The following is a 7595-nucleotide window of genomic DNA, read 5'->3' as shown; positions in this document are numbered from 1 at the left end:
GGAAGATCCGAACACCTGGTCAAGGACACCCTCACACCCAGAGTCATCCATTACATTCTCCAGCGGCTCTATATGACTGCGTGTGAAACCCAGAGGACAGCGGACCTATAAACACTCTGTAATTACACACATCCACACACACACGTTTACAAGCTCTCTCTCTCACACACACACACACTCTAACAGATACACCCACGTCTGCACAAAGGTTGTGAGATGGTGTCATGCTGTTTGTCTCATTCCATAATCACACGCACACAGGGAACACACGGTAAACACAGACGCACACACTCAGGACAGGACTCGTTATTTACAATGTCCTGTGTGGAGAGAGGAGCTGTCCGAACACCACCACTCGGAGGTGGATGTGTGTGTGTGTGTGTGGGGGGGGGGGGGGGGGGGGGGCGGGGTGGGTGGGTGGGTAATGACCAAGAAGGAAAACTCATCATCCTTTCATTCCCCTATCTGGCTCTCTTCACCTCCCCCCCACCCCCCCACCCCTCTATCCCTCCCTCCATCCTCCCTATTCCCTTCCCCCCCACAAATCTATCCATCCCTCCCTTTCCCCCCCTCACCCCCCCCCCCCCACACACACACACACACACACACACACACGCACACACTCCAACCAGGGGAGAAGCTTGCTAGAAACAGAGGTCACACGATGCTTTGCATTTCACTCTTTCTCACTTTCCGGGGTCCAGCTTAGTGCGACATATTACATTCCCTGGACGAGCTAGCTTTGCTGGTGTGGTTATCTGGGATGTCTGCATCGGGCTGGCAGCTGTGACACGATAACTCACTGCTGAAGCAGATGTTGCTCCTGATAGGGTACAACGGACGAGCAGCACGCGCACATGCACGCACACTCGCTCTGTGGAAAAGGGCCGTGCCACACACAGTTTGACGTGTATGTTTACAGATCTGCCCCCAGGCATCCTTTTCCCCTTTGGTACTAAGTCAAGCAGAAACCGCCATGGGGTTTATCAATGCCTTGTCACTCATTGTTTCCATGCAACACACACACACACACACACTTCAGGTTGACACCATCTCTCCTTTGATCGGGTGTAGGCCCAGACAACGTGTTCTCCACGCCCCGCTCAGCGGTGGTGGAGCAGACGGCGATGGAGAGACAAGGGCAGGCACTGACCGCCAATCCACACGCTATGACTGATGTCAGTGGCCCCACAGCGGGGTCTGTCTGCAGTCGCAGGGGCTCGTCTGGGGTGGAGGGGAGGCGGGGTGGTGCTGGGGGGTTGGAGGGTGTTGAGGGTGGAGGGGTGTGTGAGTTAAGAGCCTGGAACTTCCATTTCCTTCTGCAGGGCTCCAGTCAAAGGCACACAGAGATGGTAGGTGTGTGTGTGGGGGGGGGGGGGGGGGTGAATGGAAAAGGTGGTAGAGAGTAACAAGAGCAAATGAGAGTGTGCGTGTGTACGTGTGCGTGCGTCCTGTTCTCTCACTTTGCTCCAATTGTCTCTCTTGCCCTCTCCCTGTCTCCCTCTCCTACTGTCGTCCTCTCACAATCCTCCCCCTCCCCTCCCCTCCCTCCCTCCCTCCCTCCTCCTCTCTCCAGATGGTAGCAGGGTGTGCTGAGCCTATTTAAGCCCCTGGGTATCTAATTGGACACTAATGGACTCCTCTGTTTCCCTGCCTCTACAGATGTTGACACCTGACCCCAGTCACGCGCCAATCATGTGGCACAGCTGGAGAGGACATGCCCATCTGACACCCCCCCCCCTCTCTCCCCCACCACACCACACCCCACCCCCCCAACCCTACTCCGACAACCTTGATTGCCCTCCCTGGGATTATGCAATTCAAACACACACGCACACTCACACACACACACACACCTGCATAGGACGCTACCATTTATCACAGCCGCCCAATCGTTCACCATGTATCATGCACCTCCTTATCCAGTCTACACAGACGCAGACATGAGTTCAGAACCGAGTCCTATCCTTCACCATCGTCAACAATACATCACCAGCCCACGTTCAGTCACTCCCCAGAGCGGAACACCCTCTCCTTTCAGCGACGGCACAAACGTTAATATTTCATACTGGCGTCTCCGCACAGGTCTCTCTGTCTTTCCCTCTCCTCTTCCTCTCCCTCCTTCTGCCCTCCTTCCCCTTCTCCCTCCTCCCGTCTTCATCACAGCCTCACGCCAATCCCCGAGACAGCTTCCTGCAGGGTTTTTCTGCTTTTCCCCTCACCCTTTTTTTTCAGGACTTTAATTAGAAACCCCTCCTCATCTCCCCCGTACCCCCCCCCCCTCTCTCTCTCTCTCTCTCTCTCTCTCTCTCTCTGTCTCTCTCTCTCTCTCTCTCTCTCTCTCTCTTGTGCTCCCGAGCCAATCTCCGCCCGGGGCTCCTCGGGAGAAGGACGCTGATCCAGCCGCTCACCAAGGCCGGCGGACGCGAGCACGCCATCACTCTTAATTCGATTCCGGCGGCGTGACGCACCCGCCATCACGCCCATTACCAAGGGTGCCCTCGCGGCGTGCCAGAGACACACACATCCACCCCCCCCACCCTCTAAACCCCCCCCTTCCCCTCAGCCCCCCCTCCCCTCTCAGCCCCCCCCCCTTACCCCTCTCAGCCCCCCCCTTCCCTCCCTCTCAGCCCCCCCCCTTCCCCTCTCAGCCCCCCCCCCCTCTCAGCCCCCCCCCCTCTCAGCCCCCCCCCCCGTTCCCCCTCTCAGCCCCCATCCCCTCCCCTCACGCCCCTCCCTCGTGTCACTTTCCCTCTCTGATTAGCGCCTGGTGGAATCTGTTTTCCCGGTTCGGGAATGCTAATCCCGAGCGAGGCGATTCGAGGTGATTAACAATTAGTGGGTCCTTGCCGCGCGCCGAGTGGGGGTGTTAATTGGAACGCTCGCCCCCTTGACTGATGAGAACAAAGTGGCTAATTGGCAAGCAGGGCTGAGTAACTTTGGACCTGGGGCACTCCTTCCTGACGCAGTTTGGGCGTGTGAATTGCGCGTGTGTGTGTGGACTAGCTGAGTGGAGCTAAGATGAACCAAAGTCTCAAACGAGTCAAACAAGTCTAAAAAGAGAAAAGTTGCACAAAACCTTCTGTTGATTTTCTTAGTTACAGCATACAGCAGGCACACAAACACACAAACACACACACACACACACACATACAAAACACACCCGATCCCTCTCAGCAAGGCTAACGGCCCATTTGCACCAGTGTGAAGGAATAATGTTAGGCGTGACCTCTGCAGACAGAGAAGAGATTGGTTCAGTAGATCCTGTTGGGACCGCTGCTCAACTGATACGTTTCCCTCACTAGAACTCCTCACATCTTTCTCCCTCTCCATACTCCTCTACCGTTTCCATTTTTGTTCAATCTCTCTGGAACTGTAAACGCACACACACACACACACAGGAGGGAAAGGAAAGTACAGGATTTTGCTCTGGTTCACCCCAATTTTCCACCCCTCGCTCAGAGTCGATGTAGTGTGGTTGGACGAGACCCTGTAGCCCACCCTGGGCTAACTCTCTCCACACACACACACACACAAACAGGCACACACACACACACAAACACCTGCGCCCCCACACACACACTACTTTGCATGCAAGCGGTTTACACGCGAGCCTACGCTGGATTTCAACTTTCAACTTCTGCGCTTGCTGGCATTAGCTTTCTGTGCACTGGCCTCACCCCGAACCAGTCTCTTTCAAAAACAGGAATGCACCAGCTAGCATGCGGCCACAGAGCCGGACCAACATGCATGAGCCGCAGACTCTTGTCTATTAGAAGTATGCGAAGCATGCTTTTCCCATGTGGTTCCGTGTGCGTATGTGTCAGAAAGAAAGAGAGTGCGAGTGTGCGAGGAGAAGGAGGGAGCGACAGTGAGAACGCTGGAGAGAAAAAGAGAGAGAGAGAGAGAGAGAGAGAGAGAGAGAGAGAGCAAGAGAACAGAAGACGAACAGAAGTGAGGGACATTTTAATTAGAATCTATACATTGGGGGACAGCGATGGGGCAGAGAGCACACACACAGCTTCGGTGAATAATGCATCAGGAATGTTTTATGCATTTACCTGAGTGCAAACACCTGGTCCTCCCACGTGGCCACATCCTCGCAGGCCTGAGAACTTCGCACAACCCCCCCCCCCCCCCCCCCCCCTCCTCCTCCGTGAGCTACGGCACGAGGGTCGAACAGTGCCCACGCACACACCACAGTGCCCCCGCAGACACCACTGACCCGGTTCCTTCAAGTTCCCTTCTTTGTCCAGACGAATCTGGGTTAGGAGATGAAAGGAAGTGAGAGAGTGGGAGAGAAGGAGCGAGAGAGAACAAGAGAGAACGAGCGACAGAGAATGAAAAGGTGAGTGTGCGAATGAGTGAGAGAGAGAGAGAGAGAGAGAGAGAGAGAGAGAGAGCAAGCAAGCTGGCAGGTGAAGTGAGTTAGGACGAGCGAGCACGCGAGGGACGGGGCACTGAAAAGTAACAGAATGATGCTGTATGTGGGTTAGACCCAGGAGCAGGGGGGGGGGGAGGAAGACAGGAATGAAAGGGTGAAGAGAGAGGCATAATAAAAGAGAGGGAGGAAGAGGGAGACAAGGAGGAGGAGGGGTAGCTCAGAGCCAGCGGCCCCAGAGGGCCAGCAGGCCAGGGGGGGGGATTTGGGACGATACGTCACCTCTCCTGGATTAGAATTCCGGCTGGTTAAAATAGGAGGGGTATTTTTATCCAGCACCCATTCTGCCTTTTTCCCATTCTATTCTCTCTCTCTCTCCCCCCTTCTTACGCCATCCCCCTGTTTCTGAAGAGTATTAATTACCCACCATCCATTAGCCTAATAATACCCTTGTTAATACCCCCTTTGCTGTACTCTCCTCTTGACCCTCCCACCCCCTCACACACACACACACACGCACACACACACATGCAGACATAGACATGAGAGCAACAAACCCAGATGCCCCACACGTCACATGGTGCCAGGAAGCCTCTCAGTGAGGAGACGGGTGCACCAGCCAAGCAGAAGCGACATGGAGGACAGACAGCCGACCATTCTTGTTACACGCGTCATCTTTACAAGGAAAGGGAAGGGGGGGAAACGAGGAGGTTACGAGGCCGAATGAGTGAGCGAGCGAGCGAGAAAGAGAGCGAGAGAGAAATGAATTGAATTGAGAGAGGAAAAATGCTGCATGTAACTGGGAGACAAATAGGTAGGAAAAACAGGAAACGAAAAAAGAGAGTACGTCAGAAAAGGTATTATTCGACCAGCGTGTGTGAGGGGGCCAGGAGGCTGGCGAGGTATTTATTTGGATTATTTGTCCTCGGTGGCTTGGCAGCTTGTGTGTGTGGTGAGATGATGGTTTCGGAACTGCTGTTCTTCCATTGTCTTTGTTCCGTTTTCCCTTTTTCTCTGTCCTGGTAGGTTATTTGCATCACTTATATGTAAATAGAATTGTTGGTTAAAAAAATATATATATTTAAAGGGTTTGTGTGTGTCTGGGTGTGTGTTTGTGTTTGTGTTTGGTGTGTGTGTGTGTGTGTGTGTGTGTGTGTGTGTGTGTGTGTGTGTGTGTGTGTGTGTGTGTGTGTGTGTGTGCCATGGGCGCAGATGGCTTGAGGGCGGACATCAAACACATGGGCCACTTATCACCATCCTAACACACACGTCACAGACCAACCAGTCAAACATGACACTGCAGGAATACTGGCACCCAATGACTCTGCCCCTCCCCCTCTCTCTCTCACCCGTCCCTACCTCCCTCTCCCTTCCTTCCCTCCTCCTCTTGTCTTTGCTCTGGCTCCCTGTCTCCATCACCCATCGATTCTGTCACTTGCTCATTCCGGTCTTTTTCTCTCTCTCTTTCCCCAGCACTCCCTCCTTCCATTCCTCTCTATATGCCGTCAGTCAATAATACCTCCTATGGCGAATATGTGCCTGCTGTTTAACAGAGCAGACATCCTAGGCTCCATGCTAACAATGATTCTAGCCTTCCCTGCCACTGTCTCTTTTTATGCTTCACTACCCCCCCCCCAACCTCTCCCCTCTTTTCTTTCCACCCCCCCCCCCCACACACACACACACAAAGGCCCACCTGTGGAGCACCCTTTGTTCTTCCTGTTTGAAAGGAAGGACTTCTAGTGCCTTGTCTTCTGTTATGCAGGACCCAACACTTATTCCAAGATGCTGATGTTTTTTTCCACAATCAAAATGTTTCACAGCGTTTTCTTAGCCTCTACTGCCCCCTACAGGCTGCCTGTAGGAGATCAGTGAGGACGGGGCTCCTTCACGCAAACGAGAGCTAACTTTCCTTGTAATTTCTTTTTCGCCGGTTCTGCAGCTGTCGGGGCATTCACGTAGCCCTAGCCCATTTCAAAAATATATTTCTGACAACAGCAAGTTAGGCCTACTGTTGCAGAAACTTGAATTTTGAACCAGGGACCTGGTCCAATACTCTCAAGTAATTCCTTATGGGTTTTTCAGGATCTTCAATAGACTGAGGCCCTGTACCGATACTCTAAAGATGCATCCTTTTTTGGCAGGTGGGAAGGGAGGATACATGTTTCCAGTCCTGGAGCAGGGTCACAGGGTCTGCAGATGGCCTGGACAGACCCACGCCCATCCAAGCCTCCACCTTTCTGCTGTTCACATTCTACTAAAGGGGAGCAGAGTTGGTTCTCTGTCGGTCCTGTAAACTCACCCCTGCTTTAGTTATAACACAGCCTTAATAATTCATCCAGACCCAGTGTGGCTCCCCAGTGAGTGGCAGTTCTTTCTATTTCATATCCAGCACACAGTATCAATTCCGTTCACTATCAATCATGTATGAGGCACAAATTGGAAGCATTTTTTCCATGGCCCTGTTGTACTGGAGATCTCCCTGTGTCTACAGAATGAAACCGGGGGTATAGGAAAGGGTGTGGGTGTGCTTGTTTAACTGTTCTTGTGGCGACCAGAAATCCCCACAAGAATAGTAAAAAGGACGAATTGAGCTTGTGGGGAGTGTTTTCTAGGGTTACGGTCACAGTTATAATTAGTGTATAGAGACAAAAATACATCAAGGAGTGTAAGGAGGGAGAATTGCAAATTTGCACTAGTCATTGTAGCTGCAGAGTTTATATTGGATCCTGATATATTATGTGTTTTGTGTGGTGCTTGTTCATGCAACTGTAACTGTGGATTGTCTAGGATTAGTGCTGCTACTTTACTCTACTCTGCTATTACTCTGCATTACTTTGCTATACTCTGCACTATTCTGCTATACTCTGCTATACTCTTCTATACTCTTCTATACTCTGCTATACTCTTCTATACTCTGCTATACTCTGCTATACTCTTCTGTACTCTGCTATACTCTGCTATACTCTTCTATACTATGCTATACTCTGCTATTCTCTGCCATACTCTGCTATACTCTTCTATACTCTGCTATTCTCTGCTATACTCTTCTGTACTCTGCTATACTCTTCTATACTCTGCTATTCTCTGCCATACTCTGCTATACTCTTCTATACTCTGCTATTCTCTGCCATACTCTGCTATAGTCTGCTATACTCATCTGTACTCTGCTATACTCTGCTATTCTCTGCCATACTCTGCTATAGTCTGCTAT

The sequence above is a fragment of the Osmerus mordax genome, chromosome 17 (genome assembly GCF_038355195.1).
Source record: "Osmerus mordax isolate fOsmMor3 chromosome 17, fOsmMor3.pri, whole genome shotgun sequence".
Taxonomy (NCBI): Eukaryota; Metazoa; Chordata; class Actinopteri; order Osmeriformes; family Osmeridae; genus Osmerus; species Osmerus mordax.
Note: the sequence above shows the minus strand (reverse complement) of the source record.